The sequence below is a fragment of the Aphelocoma coerulescens genome, chromosome 8 (genome assembly GCF_041296385.1).
Source record: "Aphelocoma coerulescens isolate FSJ_1873_10779 chromosome 8, UR_Acoe_1.0, whole genome shotgun sequence".
Classification (NCBI taxonomy): domain Eukaryota; kingdom Metazoa; phylum Chordata; class Aves; order Passeriformes; family Corvidae; genus Aphelocoma; species Aphelocoma coerulescens.
Genome location: NC_091022.1, coordinates 12498534 through 12519759, shown reverse-complemented (window position 1 = coordinate 12519759; position 21226 = coordinate 12498534). Strand labels below are relative to the sequence as shown.

At 38.0% G+C, this 21226-nt stretch overlaps 1 long non-coding RNA gene across 5 annotated transcripts in view; it reads right to left on the bottom strand.

Annotated features, from left to right (window-relative positions):
• LOC138114290 (uncharacterized) overlaps positions 1-21226 on the bottom strand; it is a 113058-nt gene that overhangs the window by 16845 nt on the left and 74987 nt on the right. Inside the window, exons 5-6 of one of the 5 annotated variants that reach the window (XR_011152573.1) lie at positions 12277-12512; positions 11488-11623 (exon numbers count right to left, since the gene is read on the bottom strand). The exons of the other annotated variants lie outside the window; for them this stretch is intronic. This is a non-coding gene — a long non-coding RNA (uncharacterized lncRNA). Of the gene's footprint in view, positions 1-11487; positions 11624-12276; positions 12513-21226 lie in introns of those variants that run through there. 5 annotated transcript variants of the gene reach the window in all.

Sequence of the window (21226 nt, the reverse complement as noted above, 5' to 3'; positions counted from 1 at the left end):
TAGAACTAGAATGCATTTGCATATAGCAGGTACACACATATAAATGTGTGTACACACAAAATAAAAGCAGATTGAAGACAAGCAAACAGCCCATATCATTCAGCAACTGTTTTCTCACATTATTCTTAGGCTATTTTATAAAAATCACTGTTTTCATACATAAAGCCCCCTAACATTAAAATTAACTCTCTTGTGAATACCTTTAGTTTCATCTTCATGCTTTTAAGCTGAGTAAACAAAAATATAAGTGACTGAACAAAAAATATTATTATTAAAGCAGTATGGTAGGTTTAGGGCTCCCACATGGATTTAGTCCTTGTGATTTACTTTTTTTTTTTTTAAATAAAGCAAATAGTTAACCAGGGACTGGTTTTGTACAAAGCCTACTGGTGATTTTTGTAGGGGTATTTTTGGGAAGGGTTTCTTTGGTTGGTTGATTGCTTGTTTGGTAGTACATTTTTTATGGCTGTGTTTCTCACTCTGCCCTAGCAGCCCAGAAACACACAGGGCCAAAAGCCACAATCATTTAGTGCATTACAGACATATTTTTCAAGGCAAAATTGACCAGGGCTCTTGTACGTGAAAACAATAATTCACAACTCCACAATCCTCAGCCTTGCTGGTTTAGGGTGTGAGTGGGGTGTCAAACCACCCCTCAGCACAAGGCAGAATTCAACAAGATTTAACATCTTTCTGCACTGGATATTGATCAGTGACACAGTCTGTATTCTGCCTTGTGCAGAATATACAATGCTTTTTTTCACATTTTAATTGATCATTGATATGCACAATAGAAGGCAGTTATCCCTAAGATTTTTTTTAGGGGAATTATCAGAGAGTGTGATGCCTCATTTGCAGGATAATAAATGTTCCATCACGGTAATAACTGCAGGGAAGGGTATGTTTCTGAAACAGCTTTTCTAGCTGGAGAAATGGATTAGAGAGATTACCATTTCATCAAAGTGGCAGAACAGTTGAGAGGAAATATGGAAGGAAATTTTTGTATAATTTCTGTAGAGTTGCTATTTGTCAAACCCCACTGGCATCAATCATGCTATATCTTTTCTGCTGATGCAATCACATCAAAAAGAGTTTCTCTTTAATATGCATGTGTTGGAATAAAAGAAGAGACATATAATTCAAATTTCTTTGAATTGGACTATCATCTAGATAAGAAATTCAGAGATGATACTATAATTTGAATTTCAGTTTATACATCTTTGCCAAAATTAAAGAAATTTCTTTATCTTGATCATATTTTCTAAAGCAGATTTTTAAACCAACATTGTGCCATAATTTGCAGCAAGGCATTCGGTCCTGTGTAGAAATAGGGAGCACATCAATTCTTAGACATGAAATTCACATATAGAAAACTTGAGAGGTCTGACATTCTTGAAGAATAATGGTGATTAACACGCCTGGACTGCATTCAGTCAAGAACCACGTTAATGGATTTTGGAGAAGGCAATCCTATCGATCCATGCAACCCTGTAGTGAAGTCATTAAAGAACAAGAAATAACCAATAAAAGGATTTGCTGCATGTAAAAAAAGTAGTTGCTAAATTAGAACAGGGGAGCTTAAAAGCCAGATCATACAGATTTTTCCAGAAGTGCCTTTTTTATTATATTCTGTTTTCCTTATCTCTCCTCACCTCAAGTTTCAAACAGAACACATTTTCTGTACAAATTCATATCCAAAAAATATAACTAGTTGTAGTACGATTTCCATATGTTGTTCAAGTGAGATTTGAGAGGCATTCAGAAGCTTAAACTGGTGGAAATGCTGCCTAGTGCCAGAGGAGCTATGTCTGCTAGAACATAAAATGTCTGTGGTTGGGATATAACATAAGTGTAGTGAAGATTAGTGTACCAGAGGAGAAAACTGAGAAGAAAAAGGAAAATACAGGAAAAGCTTATCACTCAAAGTTTTGAAAGTCAGCATATGTAACAGCTTATCTGAATAATCACAGCTCTCATGCATTTTGGATTGGCCATGCAAAAAGCTATATGCAGGCTCCTGAAAAGTAGACATCAGAGAAGAGAGACTGCAGTTCCTGTGACATTTTCCCAATAATACAAAGGATCTTAACAATTATAGCATAGAGACATAATCACTTTTAAATGGTGTTTGTAAGAATTTTTTTATAAGGTGTCCTAGGCCTTTAGCTCCTTGTTAAAAGGCTATAGCATGTTTGTATTTTGTTTAGTTATTTGCATAATGTAAAAATATTATCTAGCAATTAACGTATGTAGATTATATGGCAGTGACACTTCCTCGCAGTGAATTCTGTGTTTCCCTGCAGATGTGTTTGTTGTTGTGTCCATAATTAAGCAGTTTTTCTTACACACACCCTGGTATCTAGGTGTCTCTATAGACAGTGTTTAGATCTCTGCTTACACAGCATGCTCCATACTGTGCAGCTGCAGTTTTCCAATTATCTCCATGACTTGAAACACAAACCTGAAAGAATATAACCCAAAGTGACCAGGACAGTGTGTTATTCCTGGGTAAGATGGTGGGATACTGACTTTCCCACATCCTCAGCAGCATTCCAATGGAGGTGTGATGTGCTATGCAATATTATCATGCTGTACACATTTAAGGTTGGGGACTAAGCCTGATAGATGAACAGAACACAATCCCATCCTCAATCCATGCATCACCTGCAATGCCAGACCTACAGCAGTCCTAAAACAGGGCTAGCCTGGAATGTGATATGGTTTTGCCTGCTAACAAAGTCAATCAGATGTTTAATCTGGTTAAATTAATAGTTACACAAGTTTAGAGGGTTAAAAACAAAACTCATACCACTGTGGCTGATCTCCCCCCAGCATTACCTGAGGATGACAGAGACCAAACCCCACAAACTTTCAGGTCTCCTCCATGTCATACATACATGCCTTCTCACAAAGCACTCAGATTGAGTAAACTCATCAAATGACATTAATTAATCCTTCCCCAAAAATGGGAAATTCCATTGTGGTACATTTTTGGATAGTTTCACAACACTACAACACAACTACTCAAAAAATTTTCATGGATATGGACTCAACTGGCCCCTTTGATAAGTGAAACAGGAATGAAAAAAGGAGCTTTTACTCATTTGTGAAAAATTCAGCTTCAGTTCCTTGGTCATATGTTTTATTTGGTGCCCAGGGATCTCAATCTGAATAAGGGAATTGAAATACTTCCTGCTTTTGGACAGTCAGTGACAGACAGACAGACTTTGGTGTGAAATCATTTGTAATATATCAGTGTTATAGACTCTATTCTATGCAAGGAGTAATGCACTTAGATGGTTCCAGATTTGGGGGTGGGGGTGGAGGGGTGGGTTTGGTCAAATTGCCCAAAGTTTTTAAACTAAAAATCTCATAAAGCATGATATGAAATAAATTTTTTAAAATTATTAGTTGAACATAATGTATCGTTCAAGATTTTCGTATTCTGAGGAGGAATATTTCTACACAGCTACAGTAACATTTACCAGGTTTTCAGATCTTTTTAAAAGGGAGACCACCCAAAAAAAAATTGAGATATAGTAGAAAAAGGCAGGTTAAAAATCAAGCACTTGAGATATTTTTGAAACTATAATCCGTCACAGATTTGGAAAAGTATGTTTCATTATTTTTCATAACTTGACAGCTTTACATATTTACTATCTTCTCTCATTGATTCTTCTGAAGCCATAGAATGACAAAAAATTGTCTAGCAAAAGTAGCAGTTTTGTTTTGAATAAAGCAGTGCTGGTTTTAATTGGCATTAAAGTTCAGCTGGAAAAACACGTCTCCATTAACCAGCTGTTTGTTCCAGTACGAGAAGTTTTACAGGCAGGAAATGCACTGTGCCAGACGTGTACCAAGTGTTTCTGCACATGTATAGCTTTTGGCAAGACAGATTTTACCAGCTTTTCTGGGGCTTTTCCTCCTATAATGCCTTCCAGAAAACTTAAACTGATTTCAGGGTGTATTCAGCTGGAAGACCTGTGCTGATTGAGCATCTGCAGACCATCAGTTGTTCCAAAGTCCATGACTTGTGCAGCACTATTGCAACACCATTTTATCAGATCATCTGAAAATGACCTGTCCATAATTTGGGGCACACACAGGCACCCAAAGCATATGTGATCCACAATCACTTTTAAGATATTTCTCCAGGCAAAAGAAAAACTCCATTGGGAAAATGGTGATGCTAAAACTGCCAGCCTGTCCCTGGGCCTTTCTCCACTGTACTCATGAGCTGCCTCCCTTGAGAGCAGCACATCCACAACTGAACTACCAGAGTGGATTCAAACATCGATCTCATTTTCCAGTATGGCACCTATGAAACATAATTGCAGTGCAGAAAAAAAAAAACATTTACTGCTGCTCCATACCATTAGTCTATCACTGGTCCACTGAGGCACTTTTGAATTCTTTGCCAAGACAACAAAATTGCAATAAATATAACACTGCCAACAGTGTGCATGCTAGAAACAGGAAAAAGAGCAAAGCTTGAAATTCACAATGCATTCCTGGAAAAGAAATACTGCATTTAGAGAGACCAACAGCCCATGTCCTGGTGGCCAGCAGCTCTCTGTCAGGAGAGCTCCTGTCAGCTCCACTTCCTCCCTCTTGGCAGAAAATGACAGTGCTCAGGGCCTCCTGCTTTTCTGGCAGGGAGGCAAAGCTTCAGATTCTTAATTCAGTCACTCTTAGAGAAAATATTATATTTTCTAAGAAGCTGGGAACTTTTACTTAGTTTGGATCTACTGCCAGCAAAGTAGCGATATGTAAACATGGCCTCTCCTAAAATCCTCTAATATTTTGTTTTCTGTCTGCAAAGAGATTTCCAAGCCCTCATGAGAGGGTATATGCTACCCTCCTTTAACTGGAGATGTAAGCATGCGGTTATGGGACCAGGTACAACGAAGCCATGCAGCATGATTTGTTGAGCTCATACTTACTACCAGAAAAGTAAAATTCAAAGTCACAAGTTCTCCAATTTCTGCCTCTGTATTTAGCCAAAAATTTGCCACATATTTATGGCTAGTAACCACTCATGAATGAACACCAGCCAAGATAATGAAAGCAAGTTTGCCCAAAAGGATTATGAGGACCTCACTCTCTAACAGAAGCTATGAATAGGATTAAAGGATTAGTTAAGCAAACAAACAGCAGTAGCAAAAATGGTTGAAACAGCTTTTAAAGAGCACCACAAGAAAAGGTGAGATAAACTGGCCAGAAATTTCACAGGTCTAAGCCAAGGGCCAAAACCCACACTGCTTCTGGTTCCCAGGAGAGACCTGAGGAGGATATCTAGGAAAGGAAATGTTCCAGTCCTATTTTTATGTACAAATAAAAGGCTTGAATGATCAGTTGAGATTGTTTAATAATGTGGTGACTGCTTATAATCTCTTGCTGCATATATATACAGAGCTAATAAATAGTTAAGTACCTCTTTCTCTTCTAGGGCATATCAGGTCATGGGCACCATGCTATAAAAGTATCTTAAAGAACACCTCGACCTCATCACACGACCAAATGCATGGACTTAGCAAAAGAAATCATAATACATGCTTCTCTCCACAGTACAGCCCGGGAGGCACATGCATTGCTGTGAAACAGAGCATTCCCCAGAGCATCTGTGGAATGAGGAAAATGCAAAGGATCTTGGTGTTAGGGTAGCTAGAACAGAAGACCACAAAATAATTACAAGAATCTATGAAATATCATCAGAAAACAAATCATCTTCTTCACAAAAATAAAAAAGTACAAAGACTACAATGATTTTTAACATATGACTTGCTTCTTGCCCTATTTAGCCATTGATAAACACATCATAAATTCAGTAATTTTACTGGTAGTCTTTTCTTTATGCATAAAAGCCAAATAACTCTGCGTGTAGTTCCACCCATCTGGATAGTTACACAACAGAATGTGACTCTAAAATACAGTAATAAAAAGAGCAGACCTAATATACAATACTAAAAACAGCATTCTAGCAAAGCCAGATATAAAAAAAAAGTTAATTAAAAATATCATAATTAATACCAATGTTAATTCTTCACACAATTTAATGCACTAAACTAGTTGCATGACTAGTTACCTAAGGTGCCCTTGTTGTGCCAGCTAACCACACCATGTTCACAGTGCCCTTTGATCCTGTCAGTGGTCACTCAAAGCCTGTCAGTGTATTTTCCATCTGGCTGATGATGATGGAATTAAGTCATGCCCAACATGTTAAAACAGTCATTCTTTTGACTTCAGCTTCTGGCAGCCCAAACAGTACCTTGCTTGTCTTCTCCAGGGAAATCTTTAAATCACAGTCACCCTTTAGGTTCCTTTCCTGTTCCTCTCTTTCTGCCTAAGTTTAATGACAAGATGCTTAAAGATTGAAATGTTGCAGGGCTTTTGCAGAAGTAAAATGTAGGCTCTTGAAAGTTAACAATGCATTCAGTCAGATTTCCTGACTTTCATTTCACAACAAAGTTGGACAGCCACAAATGTTATGGAAATATCATCAAACAATCCAGCTACAAAGCTCCTGCTCAGTTTTGCTGTTACCAAAGCTGAGAAGATTTAAGTAGGAGATGAAATATCCTTTGTTCCCTCACATACTATCCACATCTTGTATAGTATCTCTAGCTGTTAAAATGGTGATGAAAGACCCTTGAAGGAAGTAATCTTACTCTTTTTTTAAAACAGATCTCATGTTGATTTAATTTTCATTTCCCAAGATATTAATAAAGGTGTTATTACAATGCAAATATATATATAGTATATAGAGAATATACCAGAGCAGGTCACTGCCAGAAGATTTATACTACTGCCCATCTCTGTAATAACTTAAACCTTGTTGTCTAAACATGACAAGCACGCACTTTCTAAACTAGGCTGTGTGAGTGAGCTTCCTGCAACAAAAATCTATGAAAGCTAATTGCAAAACAAAGAGTGTAATAGGAAAACTTCTTTCTAGGTTGTGGTATGGATTTTCCTTATTCAGTTGAATATCTCCATAAGTCAAACAAAGCACACATAAAAAACATCTGGCTCCAAAACCTATAGGCCAATGTGCAGCAAAAATGAAGCATTCTTATTTCATATTGATGACTGATGGTTCAATTTTCCTTCACAATTATTTAAAGTTTCTAAAAGCTGTCAAGGACACTTGACAGACTCTAAAGCCAAGTATGGGGAACTGTAGCCAGATCTGACTCGTATGAGACTTACTGTCCTGATGTCTGCATACAAGCACGTTCTGACAGGAAGAAAGATGGGAACAAATGAACATCAGGAAAGCAAGTGGCTTTAATTCCATCTCTCTTTACTCTGCCTACAAGATCCCTCATTCCTTGTCTTTATTATTTCCTCCTTATCACTTTTGCACCAAAAAGGCTAAAAGTGGTAATATTGGTTAGCTCCAACAGATTAAATAGATCATCCAAAAGTTTTAAGAAATAAAACAAAAGTAAATTTAATACATATACAACTCCAGAAACAGTTTGAATTAAATTTATTTCTTAACTCTTCCCATTTTTCAATGTTTTTCAGTCTCTCTGCCCTTTAGATTCTCAAAGGACAATTAATATCCTTGCAAATATTTTGCTTAACCTTAAAGATAGGAGGAGTTTGACTCTATCATCAGAAATCAGAGACTACACTCTTCCAAGGAAATTTCAAGTTTTCAATATTTTCTCCAATAGTCAAAAATTCATGTATACAGAAAGCACTCTATTGAACTTAGCAATACAAGGTTTAAAGGACAAGTTGGACAATGAATTTAGTTTGTTCTTTATCTATGGTGATGTAAATCAAGAAAACCCCCAAATTTAACTAACTCTCAGGTTTCATTCATGTATAAATAATAACAGTGTTCAATCAGCAAAATTTCTAGGAAAATAGAGCCATGTTCTATCAATCTATTTGAAGAATCTTTTCTTGAGCCTGCTCTATTCCATAAGAAAGTTCAGGGAAGCCTCTGTATCCATCAGTTTCTTATATGTGTTCTTAAGGACTAAAACTAGAGAAAAGGTGCTTCAGCCACAGGCTACTGATGCTTTAAGGCTTTATTTTCCTCTTTCTTTGGGATTCAGACTGCTGATAGTTACAGTGCATTTGACCTGAACCAACTAGCTGTAAGCCCATTTAGCTGACACTGCAGTTACTTTATCAGTGAAATCAAAACTTCTGCTATACTGAGATATAGCAAACATCACCTCAGCTCCATCTCTCCTCCACTAATACCTGACACACAGCATAAAAGTCATAACATGCTTCTTACTGAAAATATCATGAAAAAACAGTCATATTTTATTTTAAGGACCACATAAAAGAACAATATATAGACATATATTTTGTCTAGCTAAATGATTTCTAATGAGAATAATAGAGCATAAGAAAATTATTTGCTTCCTAGTGCAAACCAGGAATTAGTAGCCACCTCAAGGATAAAGAAATCTCTAGCCTGCATCTGTATGTGACAGCTTTGCTTTCTCCAAGGCTGTGATATTAAGTTTATAATTTCTAATATATTTTAATAACCATTTGAGATGAGGAGACTTTGGAAGTTTCACTACCAGTTGATTGTGCCACACGACAGTACTGCCATCACAACATGTGTAAAAACATTTCAAGAAATGGTGATTTCTCTTGCTTGTGTTTTTGGATGCATCAGACTGGAAGACAACAAAAACATGAAGGGGGAGTGGAGAATATTCTTAATAATTTTCAAAATTTTTTGGCTTTGATAACGCTATATTTTTACACTTTAAGGGAAAGATTCCTAAACACTTGGCACTTAAAATCCTGGCCAGCTTTTTGTTACAGCTCAGCATTCAATTGTTCCTATTTACAGAACTTACAAACACATTTGCAGGTTTTGAAATAGCTCACATATTTGCTGATCAGTGAAAGCTCTCCAAATTTCTCATCCTAAAAATTACCAAAATTCTGAATGAAAAATTTATTTGTGCTTTTAAAAACAATGGGGGAGGAAAGTTGCAAGTTAGACTTATTTTTTGTTCCCTGTTTACTTACTGAAATTTAATTTTAGCCAGAAATTTCAAACCAGATCTCATTATTTTTTTGGGGAAAAATGTTATTCTACTGAGTTACAAGTGTATTTGTTGGAGGTACATTCTAATAGGACTGGTACTTCTAAATTGTCTTCCCATTCCTTCCACTTTACACTGAAAGCATATCTAACTTTAAGAATGAAATATGTTGCCACAATGTAATTGAAATTTGTGGACATTTTACATTTCTCCCTGGGGAGGACAGCTTTGGGGTTGAGACGCTGAACACACCCAGCAATGTGAGCTTGCAGCCCAGAAAACCAAAGCACCCTGGGCTGCATCGAAAGCAGTGTGGGCAGCAGAGTGGGGAGGGGATTATGCCCCTCTGCTCAGCTCTGGTGTGTCCAGCCCTGGGGTCTGCAGTGCAGAGAAGAATATGGACCCGTTGGAACAACTCCAGAGGAGGCCACAAAGATCCTCAGAGGTCTGGAGCACCTCTCCTACAAAAACAGGCTGAGAGAGCTGGGGCTGTTCAGCCTGGAGAAGAGAAGGCTCTGGAGAGACCTTAGAGACCCTTTGAGTACCTAAAGGGGGACCTTATAAGAGGGGCTTTTTACAAGGGTAGGCAGTGCTAGGACAAGAGGGAATGGCTTTAAACTGAAAGAGGGCAGATTTCTAGTAGATATTAGGAAGAAATTCTTTACTGTGAGGGTGTCAAAGCACTGGCACAGGTTGCCCAGAGAAGCTGCCCCTTCCCTGGCAGTGTTCAGGGCCAGGTTGGATGTAGGTCTTAACAAACTGGTTTAGTGGAAGGTGTCCCTGCCCATGGCAGGGGGACTGGAACCAGATGGTCCTTTCCAAACCAAAGCATTTTATGAGACGTGTAAATTATGTGATAAGTGTATGGCATAATAGTCAATAAAGTAATATTACAAGGTAGAGGAACAATCACATTCGATTTCAAAGAGCTTCATGAAAAAGAATTAAGTAATGTTGGCTGGAATACTGAAGAGGAGAGAAAAAGAACCTTTTATGGTCATTGATATTTACAGGGAATATTCTTAAATGCACAGAATACAGTCCTACACCAAAAATGTTAATTTCATTGCATTACTGTATAAATTAACTTAGCCTCTCTCATTTTTGATCAGTTTAATACCAGAGTCTCATCAGTCAAAAAAAAAAAAACAATTATCCATGGTTACTTGTTTAATAAATATAAAAATCATTCTATAACATATGGTGGGATTTTATGGATTCCTCTACCTGTAAAGTAAGGCCTTGGATACTGGAAATCACTATACCAACTACTAAACAAGTACAAGTGTTCCAACTGAGGTTGAAAAGAGTTCATTCCTTCCTCTGCTAAAGCCAATGTCAGATGTTTAAATGTTCTTCAATGAAAGTAAGACCTGAAAGGGAACAAAAGGCTTTTGTTTGTTTTCAAATCAAAGATAATAAACATTTCTGTGTAGCAAGAAAAGTGAAGTGCCTCTGACAGAAAGTTTTGAAGCAGTAGAGAAAAGTATTTCATCTGCCAAATGGTTTGGCTGGAAACAGTATTGAAGTCTTTTACAGTGCATGCCTTTTTCAGTGTTCATCTATGCCTACTAAACTTTAATTGTATGTTTTTCTCTGAAAAAATTAATCACTGAAGAGTTGCAAAAGCATTTGTTAGAAAAGATAAAAAAGTGCTAGACACTTCATATTGTTTTGGTTTGTTCACTAATCATTGCATTTGTTTCAGCACAAGCTTTCAGATGTGAAAAAAGAATTTCAAAATCTTTGTTTTAAGTCTGTCTTTGGATCTAGACAATTTTGGATGTATTTTCCTCTTCTCTTGGGTACCCTGCCATAACCTCTGACCCCACATACTCAAGTTTATCTTTACTACAAATCACCTTCCTTCACCTGGTGAGAGGCCTCAACAGAACCCCTACCCTGATAACCTTCCCTATGTTTCAGATCCTCACCAAACCCCTCAGGGTATTGTGCATGTAAATGGATACCATAAAATATAGCCTGGCTGCCTGAGGGAAATTTCTATTTGCCACCCAAACACTTATTCCAATAAAATTTACAAAACAGGATGTAGGTATGACTGAAAGTCATGCATGCTTCTACAAGACTTTTTTTGCACGCAGGTGAATTTCACCTGCCTTTCGTGGTTTATTCTTACCTCATCCCTGATCTTAGCTGTAGCCTGTGTAGCCTACTTATATCTCAGCTTGTATCCAACCACCCTATTCAAAAGCTGCTGCTAAAATTATCCCTTTCATGCTGCTAAGACCCTGCCAGACATTCATATTCAAATCAAATCCTTCATCCTCTGCTTCAAGTTCACAGTTCTTCTCTTAAATACCAGGCCCAGAAAAACACAACACATACTTACAGCTTGGCTTTCAATTTGCCATGACTATTTTAAAACTTCCATTTTCCCCATTATGCTCTTCAGGCCTTCATGTCTGTTTTATTTTCTGTACTGTCCCTTAAGTTTAGTGGTCCATCTTGCTGACTGGATATAATAAACTCATGAGTTGACAAATTTATGTTCTTCCATAAAACACATGTGCTTGAAGTGTGGGAAGAAGGGGAGTTTAACCCCCACCTCTGTGAGCCCACAACAAAATCTAGAAAATGAATCACAATTGTGTTGTCACAGAGTTCATCACATTTCTGAACATTTTAACTTAAAAAGAGAGACTTTAACTTGAAAAGAGAGACTTTTACAAGCCACTAAGACACTCAAGTTTTAGGTCATCTTACTTAAAACAAAAAAAATTTAGAGAATCCAAGCAACTTCAGTCTAAGATGGTGTCAAAGTACAATTTTTCTAAAACAATGCAAATCTTCCGCTAAACTCCTTTGTTGTAAGAACAAAACATGTAAATAGTTTGTTTTCCTTCAGACTGTCCTTGTTTTGTTTTCACTTCTGACTCAAAAAGCTCCTCATCCTGGCAAGCCAAAAAGAGAGCTGACAAAAAGTAAAATAATAATGCCCATCTTAAGCCTAATTTTATACTCCTCTGATTTCTTCTCCTATATCACTGAATTCAATTAGCTTACATTTATTTTCATTTAATCTATTTAATCTCTCAGTACTCATCTGTGACTGGCACAAGGCACTTTTGCCATTACCCTGCAACCGTCGCCTGCTCGCCCACGCTTTTTATCACCAAGGGAGCTCATCCCTTCCATTTCCTACCCATCAACAGCCCAGACACCAAGGCAGAGATGGAAAAAGGAAGATCAATTAAAAAATCAGTTTTATGAAACTCCCCACCTGGTAATGTGTGTTCTGAGACACAGACTTTTGTGTCACTGAGGCCCTCCCTGCAGCAGCTTCCCAGGGTTATCAAAACAGCGCTGAGCATCCAGAGATGCTGCCCATCATCATTTTCATGCTGAAAGCTGGGAGGATTATCTGTTCCTTGACTATGCCTCGCTTTAATTATCAGGTCGCAATTAACACCCTGCCACTCTTTTCTGTTTGCTCTGCTTTGCTCCATTTCCTGCAAACTGATTAAAAAAAAAAAAAAAAGGAGAGAGAGAGAATAAGGCTTCCAGAACCTTAGTTTATCCAATCAAATGATTTTATATCTGAAAGAACATTTTCATATTTTAATTCTTTTTTTTAATTAGTTTCTGTGCCCTGCATTCAGCATTTCCCACAATTTGCCTATCAATGACATAAAAAGATTATCTTTTTCATGTTGCTAGCAGAGAGTCAGAAAGTTAAATCTAATCTGAAATTATTCTAAACATTCAACTCATTTCCTCCAGCCTTATTTCTTCCTCTTGCTCCCTGATTCAGGATTTCTGTGTTACACTGTTGTTATTGAATGCCTAGGGTGAATAGTTAGCTCCAGATATTGAAAGAAGTTTAACACTTAGGTAAAATTATGACATATTATTAAGTATTTACTGTAGAAAAAGAGAAAATCTTTAAAGATGTTATGTTGAAATCTTGAAAGTATTAACAAATGTTTTATCTAAGGATCAAACATCTTTTGAAGAATGATAGGTAAAGCACAGCCGCTCTGCTGGGTTCTTGCACAATTTCTCCTTACTTAATGTGTCTTCTTTTTTCTTCCTTGTGTAGAATGAAGGCTCACACACTCTTAAAACCACAAGCATTGGGGCAATTTAATTCACTACATTTCTACAGTAGGATTCAATTTTCAGAAGTCTACAAATCCCTGGGAATTTTTCCATAATTCTTAGCTTTATAGATCATAGGTAAGATGCAAGAGTTTGAAGAAGGCTGTTATACAGCAAAAAAGGCCATATAAAACATTAAAAAAGAAACCCAGAGATGTAACTGTGTGTGTGTGTACAGTAAATTAAATAAACAAATATTCTCTCTATATGAGAAAATGATTATTTAATATTCTGCCTGTATAGAAAAACAGCACAAACCTCATAAACTGGCATGATACACCTGCTGACTCCCAGTATAGCAAGTCCTATTTCCCAACAAGGAAATGTTTCAGCAGATGAAAAATCCTGTCTGCTTCTGAACTCCCAAAAACTTTCTGCACTGATGAGAGGTTCATATCAGGGCACCAGTGACAGGAACCAGGCTGCAGCAATATTCTGTATACAGAATATGCCTTTCCAACTCAAGTCCTGAGGCACAAAGAAGCAAGAGTGGCCCCAATCTCCACAAGAGGCTGTACTGTAAATTGGAAAACACCTTCGTCGTTTGACCATTGAACTTTCCCTTCTTCAGAACAGCCCTCTAAAGGAGATCATCTCTTATGCTGCAATATTCAAGGTACATATTAAACAGGGGGAAAAGCAAGAGTCATCGTGCAGTGGTTGATCTGCAGAGTCAATTCTGTCACGTTACATGAAATGTACTAATGTGCAATTTAATTTTTGTAGAAGCCCTTCTTCAGTAGTTTATCACCTTTCCATGGTGCATAGTTAAGGTAAAATTCACTTACTATAGTTTATTATCAGCCAGGCTTAAGAACAAAATGCTTGTTTTGTTTATTCTCAATTGAACTTTGAGTAGCACCAGCTTCCTCCTGTTTGGAATAGAAAATTTTGCACTGGGTAGGAAGGTAATATGCCCTCCCTTCTGGTTTGAATCCCCTCTTGCCATCTACATAAACGCATCTCCAATTGCAGTCACACTACAAGCTTCCAAAAGCAATTCCATTTGCAGAGCACTCTGGCCAAAGCAAGGTTCCTCCTATCCTTTCTCCTCTCCATACAGGAATGACCACCTATGGCAGTATCCTGTGCTCCTCCAGCCATGTTACCATTTCACAGCAAGCTAATAGGAGCAGGAGGAAGCTAACTGCCTGGAATAAGAGGATAAAGGTAATGGAGCAGAAACAGAATAGGAAATATGAGACATTTTAATGCAGTTGTAACTGCCTGCTTCTAGCAATTTTTGGCCCCATGATTGTCTCATCTAAGATTCAGACTCTTCTAAGTTAACCGAGCTGCATAACCCTGCACAGGGTGTTCGTGTTCCCTTCCCTCTGGGGAGCACTGTTCTCTTTCTGAGAAAGACAAAGACAACCTTATGTCAGCGTGACCGAAACTTGGGAACTCAGCTGCATTTTAGCCAAAACCCCAGGTGAGATTAGGCTGAGTTTGAACCTCAAAGCAAGGGTAAATCTGAATTTGTATCCTCAGCTTATGGTGGAGCTCAATGCGGGCATCCAAAAATCAATGCACTAAAGCCAAAAGCTTAGTATGCTGGAGTCCCCTAACCTGCTTGCTCCTGATTTTTTTCACTACTTTTCTTTGACACTGAGCAGTACTTTTCAATCAGCAACACACTGGTGTCACAGAAGGCTGTATATTCTCACAAACAACCCGGAGGACACTCATTAACCTGAGGAATTCATTTCAGATCTTGTCCATTATGCAAATAAGAGGTACAATTTGTTCTCCTTTTCTGTGTAGCATTATTGATTTACATAACTTCAGGTTAGTCTCAACAATATACTTTTTAATCAGAAAAAAAAAAGTTGCAGAGTTCAAATAAAAAGGAAAACAACCATAACTTTTAATAAATTTTAAAAAGTAGGTGCAACTGCAGCTAAAGGTGTGACATGAAAATTATATTGACCATAGAATATCTATTTGATGTCAACCACTGAAGTAAATTGCCTGGAATGGATGACAAAGTATTTATCATCCTAGGATTGATTATATAAGCAAAATATACTTATTTTGATATACTAAAAATGGATTGTTCCCTGGGGATTTGATTCCATGGTAGACTTTTAAGTATCTCAAACTGCATCCTTTCTAAAATCTGCAGCAACTGATCCTTCCCAACAGAGTAGTTCTCATCAGCCTGTTCATAGATCTCAGATGTGGCTCTGGTGCCACAGGGAAGAGGGATTGAGGTCTCCAGCCACCCCCACCATGGCAATCCTTTGGGACATCTCCAGGTCCTGCACATACCCTGGTACCCACCACGCTACTTCTCAGTTCTTGTCCCATTTCCTCCAGATGACATGAGTAACAAGCTGAGTCACTTGCTAAAAATCACATATATAAAATCAGCTTTCCTTACAGCTCATGAAAAAGCTTGCAGCAAGCCAAGAGCAAAGATAAATCATTTAAATTGAGACACCAAATTGATGCAGTGATTGTAAACCTGTGCCACAGATGCCAGCATTTGAACATGGTGCTTCGTCAGGGGCATACATGCACGAGTTGGGACTTCTCCCTGCTGCTGCCCAAATAACATAGACAGGTAGAGACAGGAGGGAGACCAGAAAATATGGACAGGTGGAAGAAGGAAAACCGTTGAACATAACAGAGTTGGGTAGCAGTATCAATGAATGAGAGGACAGGATTGGATACTTGCAAGAAGTGAGTTTTTCCTCCTCTGAACACAAAAAGTACATTAAAGCTTTCCCTTGAATTCTGTGTCCTCACAGAAATGCAGTTCATAAAAGTAAAAGTGTCCTTTGTATGAGTGATTACACAGATTTTACTCTACATTCTCATCAGGGTTTTACTATTCTCTATTTTAGCTATTAAGCACAGTATGTCCAGGATCACAGTTACTGTGAAGTTTCCTTAGGGACTGGATACAAAAGTAGGAAAAGAAGTTAAGACCATCAGCCAAAACAGACAAAAGTCACTCACAAGCAAGAGCCTTGAAGGATTTTGTATGTTTTTTCTAAGAGGTGTGACACACACCCCCCCCCCCCCGAACTACCCTTTCTTTTTTCCCCTCCAATGAAGAGTAGATTTTGATTTTTTTCATGGAGTATTTAAGAATCTTGATGCAGCTATTAGAGATTCACTTTCAGCGGTTTAACAGGAAAATTCAAAAGACTATTAGGGAACTATATGAAATAAGAAATAATCTGTACTGATATAAGATCTAATATCCTCCTCAGTCCAGATTAAAGTCACATTTCAAGGCTCCTTTACCCCCTATTAGCTTTCCTGCTTTGCCTGACAGAGAAGGGCATAAGAACAGATAAATATGGGAATGCTGCACCTTTGTGGTAATGCACCTGTGGTTTAAATAAAATTTTCACAATAAGGTAAGCAATGGAAAAGACCTGAGGCATTGTGAAATATCCATCTTTGGAGATATTCAGAATCTGACTAGAAAATGAATCAGGTGACCTCCAGAGACCCTTCCACTGTAAATTATTCTGTGGTTCTATGAACTTTGGGTTTCTGCAATCTAATAAAACAGTTGATTGAAGGGTTTGTATTTGACTGTGGCTTTGAATAATTACACTTTAAACCAAGCAAACCTTAATGTGACCAACCGCAGTGAACCGGGAGCACCTCTGGGACAGCTCAAGGCAGAAGCCTCTTCACCTGCCAGCAAAAGACTTCCCACCACCAAGAGGAGCTGTGCCCAGGCACCCAAAGCTGCCACCTGCTCTCCTCCTGCCTGTTTAAAGTTGAAACATCTCTTTAAGCATAAGTTTTCACCCAAAGAATATAAAAATATCATATTCCCTTTCAATACAGATTTCAAAATGCATAAATTGCTTTTTAACTCATTGGGGCTCTGAAATGTTTTTCAAAGCATTTTCTGTGTAATGGCAGTGGGAGTTCACCCAACCTATCAGTTTAGCAGTTCCTTTTAGGAGGGTTCATATGTTAAGTGGTTGCTGGATCAGTTGGATAATGAGCGTGGCAGCCCAGAAGGATGACGGGCAAAATGCTGCTAGGCACCCATCTGCCCTCCATGTGTGCCTCCATCCCTGGCTGGCAGAGATCCACGTGTGTCTCTCGGGCTGATCTCCAGCCCCGATCCCAGAAAGCGCCATCCCGAGAGGAGGAAAAGGGCCAAGCGCACGGAGCCGTTCCCTTTGGCAGCATCCCCAGAAATGTTTTCCTGACGTTTCATGCACTAAGATGCTGGCAGGTTTACAAATGGCAGCTACTGAAGGACTCACCATTGTGACACAGCACAATAGCAAAGAGCTGGACTAATAGGCTCCTAAGCACCACCTGATTGCTTTGGCTACCAGAGTTAGCTCCACAGACCACAAGAATGCAAATTTCAGCTTCTCAAAATTTGCGTGTCAAACTTTAAACAAATAAATTAAAAAACAAACCCCTTGAAACCAAGCCTTTCCTATAATGATTAAAGTGATGAAGGCAGTCTTTGCTGAAGAAGACTGCCTAGCTCTTGAGCATTTTGGTTATCAATGATGTCAGAAATATTGCTTACCAATGTTGAAGGTACACTGTTCTCTAACATGTACATCTCCTATCACAAGATTCTTACTGGGGAAAGCTATTTCATCACAATCTGCTCATGTTTAAAAAAGGGAGCTGGAAGTTCAAAAATAGTTATAAGGTACGTCAAACACAGCCAATGCATTAACCAGCCACTTGCCTTACTCTCCTGAGGTCTGTGAGATATTCAGTTTTACTGCAGGAAAAAAAGGAGACTAGCAATATGATTTTTTTTCATCTGCCTGTGCTTTCTGCCTGGGATTTAATCCTGAATATAGATACACAATATTATTCCCAACCAAGCTATCTGTTTTGCATCACAAAATGAACCATTCCCTGTTTGAAGGGGCTGTCAGTTATCCGTGTTTTGTTAAGCATAAAGCAATACTTGCTATTTCAAATCCCACAATGCTGACAGTCACTTCTTAGGAATCTGAATAAAGTCACTTGAATTATTTAGAAGAGTGAATAGAATGTATTATTCCATTGTTCCATTTCTACAATTAAATCAAGATAATAAATGAGTTTTCAATTAAGTGCATGCTAAGGTTTGACCCTGACTGAGATTGAGGTAGATTCAACCCTTGCTTCTTTAAGGAATAAATTATGATACTCCAAAAAAACAGAGGTGAAAAACAGGGTATTCTGATAATCATTTTAGGAACAAGAGCTGAGACACTCCAAGCAGGTGGGACATGTATAAGCAAAATGTAAAACCTAGTTAAGGCAGAGTTTTATTGGTACAGACCTGCTGGAGAACACATCTCTTGGATAAAACTGACTATGAACACTAATAACCACTGCTTACATAGCCCAGAATTAATGTGTTTCCAGAAAGCAATTCAGCTGGCTGATAGATCTACTGGGTTTTTTAATAAGGTGTTTACCTTTTTCATTCAGAATTTAGGAGACACAAGATATTCCTGTATTCTCCTTCAGTATATTTTCTTGTTAAATTTTTCATTTCCCCAAAAGCATGGCCAACTCACAGCACTATGGCTACTCTACGTGTGCTCCTAGTAATCATTTATGAGGTGGTTTTTTCCTCGGGCCTTCAAATCTTACTCTTTAGAAACACAATATATTGCATTTTTCCAAGAAAAAAATTTCCTAGAGACGCCTGCCCCATCATAAACACATCATAGAATTAGTAATTCAATAAAAAGAGATTAAACAAGGTAGAATAATGTCTATTCCAGTCCAGAGATGCACAGTTACAAAGGGTTAAGAGAAAATATCATGGTACTAGAAAATGGAGCTTTAAAGGAGTTCTGAAATTCATCATAAATAGAGATCATGTTTAAAAGGAATGATACTGTGAACAAGAAAGCTGCCTACAACTTGTGGCTTATGAAACTGCCAATATTTGAGTCACATTTATCTCTAAAGAACCTTTTTTTTTTTGTTAAAGCAAGAAACTGTTTTGTTTTATGTGTTATCATCAAAGATGAGGAAAATTTGTAACATAACTGTCTCAAAAGCTAGAATACAGGTTTCAAAACCAAACATGGCACCTGAAGTCAAACTTAATGTGGAACTTCTCACTAATGGTTTTGACATATTCAAAGGATTACACTGATTTATCTGGAGTTTGCTGAAGCCACTTCAACTAAGTAACTTAACTTATTATTGTCCCCAAGCTATTGTGGATGGTGTTACAGCAAAGATCTACAGAAACACCAAACTATCCAAAAGTTGCCAGATTTTATCTTGAAAACACCCATTGGACCATCATCTTAAAACACATTTTGAAAGTATCTGTAAAAGAACAAACTGTATTTGGTGATGTCAGCAATTATGCTCAGTAACAAAGATTACTGGAGTAGCAGTGAGGTTCCTCAGAGGATAATAATAGTCCTGAAGTGAAATGAAATTCCAGAGCAACAGAAGAAGCAAAAGCCAGCTCTCTTCTCCAAGCAACCTTTCCTAACATACCCATAAATAACAAACCCTCACAAACATAAGCAGCATCTTGTCACAGAAAAGCATTGCAATGTTGATAGAATTTTCCCACGGAGAAAACATGACAGAATAAACTATATGTAACAGATTAGTCACATTAGTAAATGTTCTTGGGGGGAACACTCTATGACACTGGTAGGACCTGAAAGAACAGTCCAGGTTCAACACTTATTTAGCAAAATAGAGTCTCTTGATTTTTATAACATAACTTTCCTGAATGAAGAAAAAAAATATGGTTTTAGAAAAAAATATAGTAAAGAGTATCTATAGAGAATGTAAGTAAATATAGCACAATAACAACCAAGAGAAATAGATCTTTATCACCAGGGAGTTGAGGAGGAAGCTAAGTGGCAATGAATACCAAATTTCCCTAACTTACCTCAGTTACAGAGTTAAAAATAAACTCTGCCAGTCCAGGAGACTGCAGTATGTCCTATGTTATTAGTTTTTGTACACAAGTGTGACAGTTTGGGGATTATGCCAATGTCAACTCCTCAATTCCACAATTTCATTTGACTTGGAAAATAATCTTTACTATGGACTGAAGCATTCATTCTCCAATAGCATCTTGACACTTATGGAGAGACCATGTCTGGAAAACCCTGACAGAGAGATCAGTGCTCACAGTTACTGAATTTCTTAACCCCAGGAAAAGAATGGATTTACTACAAGAAAAGCCATTAGTTTTTCAGTGAGTTTCTTCATATAAACTTGTTGGAGTAGGACTCCTGCTGCACATGCAGTGATATAAAAACTACAGTTTTTCTTCCTGCCATTCCAAACCAAATGTCAAGACTCAGTTTTAAAGATATTTCCTTATGAGCCAAAGAATTTGTTTTGCTTCTAAAAGCAAAAGCCCAGCAAGATGAGGTGTGGAGAGACCAGACCCAAAAAATAGCTTTTGGGCAACCTGCAGCTCTCTTGAGAGGGCAGAGAGCAAAGCCAGTGCTCAGCACAAGACAGAATGTCACAACCAAGCAGGTAGGTGTGGCCTCTGAGGGATCTATCCCAGGTGCAAGGAAACCCAGAGTGCCAGCAGCCATGTGCCAAAGCCAAGAAAGGGACGGCAGAGATGAAGAGCTGGTCTGATCATGCACAGCTCTCCTTGGAGGACCAGACCTGGAAATGGTGACTGGGAGCATGTGCTGCAATTGTTGTCCAAACAGCAGCACGGCTGCTCTTGTAGAAGACATTCTTAGTTATATTTTAGAAGTACCTCATGAGGCACTTGCAGAAGGAAGAAGTTCTCTGAAACTCATTTTGACTTGAGCTTTCAACATCTCTCTATGAGTATCTAGTTTCAAGCAAGATGAATAGTCCCCTCAATTTTCTCCATTCTCTCAATGAAAACCAGGTTCCACTTAGTTTCTCCTAAGGAGATGGCGGTTGCAAAACCAATTTGGTTTGGTTGTATTAGGTAGCCAAAGCAGGAGGCACTGTTTAGTATTTTAGCATGATCCTGTTTTCTTCTTCTTTTCAGAAGAGGTTAAAAATGATGCACTTATACTCTTATGCTCTTGGTATATTTCAAACTCCCATTTGAAAAAGTATGCAAATCAAGCTTCAGTGTCTGGAGTGGC